Genomic DNA, 1814 nt, shown 5'->3' with positions numbered 1-1814 from the left:
TTGAGACAGAGTTTTGCTCTTGTTGCCCAGGCTGGAGTGCAATGGCACAATCTCGGCTCACTGCAACCTCCGCCTCCTGGGTTCAAGAGATTCTCCTGCCTCAGCCTCCCACATAACTGGGATTACAGGCGCCCGCCACCATGCCCAGCTAATTTTTGTATTTTTTGTAGAGACAGGGTTTCATCATGTTGGCCAGGCTGGTCTCAAACTCCTGACCTCAGGGAGTCCAACCGCCTCAGCCTCTAAAAGTGCTGGGATTAACGTCCTGCACTAATGTTTTCTTTGAAACAATCTTGGAATTTTAAAATGCTTAATGAAAGAAACCACTGATCTGGGGTATACTCTAATACTATATCCCAGAATGAAAATCCAATACAGGCATGCCTCGTTTGATTGTGCTTCACTTCACTGTGATTTACAGATATTGTGTTTTTCACAAATCAAAGATTTGTGGCAACTTTAAGCAAGTTTATTGGTGCTATTTTTCTTTCTCTTTTTTCTTTTTTTTTTTTTTTGAGATAGAGTCTCACTCTGTCACCCAGACTGGAGTGCAGTGGTGCAATCTCGACTCACTGCAGCCTTGATCTCCTGGGCTCAGGTAATCCCTCCTGCCTCAGCCGCCCCGAGTAGCTGGGACTACAGGCATGTGTCACCACACCTGGCTAATTTTTTAATATTTTTAGAGACAGGTCCCACTATGTTGCCCAGGCTGGTCTCAAACTTCTGGGCTCAAGTGATCCTCCTGCCTCAGCCTCCCAAAGTGTTGGGATTATAGGCGTAAGGCACCATGATCAGCTCGGTGCTGTGTTTCCAACAACATGTGCTCACTTCAGGTCTCAGTCACACTTTGGTTCTTCTTGCAATATTTCAAACTCTTTAATCATCTGTTATGGTGACCCGTGATCTTTGATCTTTGATGTTACTACTGTTTGGGGGCACCATGAACCATGCCCATAGAACACCACGAACTTAAAAACAATAAACGTTGTGTGTGTTCTGACTGCTCCACTAACCACCTGTTCCTCATTGCTCTGCCTCTCCCCAGGCCTCCCCATTCCCTGAGACACAACGGTATTGAAATTAGGCCAATTACTAACCCTGCAATGGCCTCTGAAGTGTTCAAGTGAAAGAAAGAGGTGCACATCACTCACTTTAAATAAACCAGACATGATGAAGCCTGGTGAGGAAGCCGTGTTGAAAGCTGACATGGGCTAAACCTCTTGTACCAAACAGCCAAGTTGTGAAAGCAAAGGAAAAGTTCTTAAAAAAAACGAACAGTGCTGCCGCAGTGAACACACAAAGGATGAGAAAGGGAAACAGCATTATTGCTCCTATGGAGAAAGTTTGAGTGGTCTGGATGGAAGATCGATCTGGCCACAGCATTCCCTTCAGCCAAAGTCTAATACAGAGCAAGGTGCTCTCTAATTCTGTGAAGGCTGAGAGAGGTGAGGAAGCTGAAGAAGAAACGTTTGAAGCTAGCAGAGGTTGGTTCATGCATTTTAAAATTCCAAGATGGTTTCAAAGAAAATGCTAGTGCAAGAAGTTAGGAGAAAAACAGGGCTGGTTAATCCCAGCACTTTGAGAGGCTGAGGCGGTTGGATCCCCCTGAGGTCAGGAGTTTGAGAACAGCCTGGCCAACATGGTGAAACCCCGTTCTCTACTAAAAATACAAAAATTAGCTGGGCATGGTGGCAGGCGCCTGTAATCCCAGTTATGTGGGAGGCTGAGGCAGGAGAATCGCTTGAACCCAGGAGGCAGAGGTTGCAGTGAGCCGAGATCGCGCCATTGCACTCCAGCCTGGGCAACAAGAGCGA

Source organism: Mandrillus leucophaeus, unplaced genomic scaffold (assembly GCF_000951045.1).
Source record: "Mandrillus leucophaeus isolate KB7577 unplaced genomic scaffold, Mleu.le_1.0 Scaffold49, whole genome shotgun sequence".
Classification (NCBI taxonomy): Eukaryota; Metazoa; Chordata; class Mammalia; order Primates; family Cercopithecidae; genus Mandrillus; species Mandrillus leucophaeus.
The sequence above is the reverse complement of the archived record's forward strand: the minus strand, read 5'-3'. Positions refer to the sequence as shown.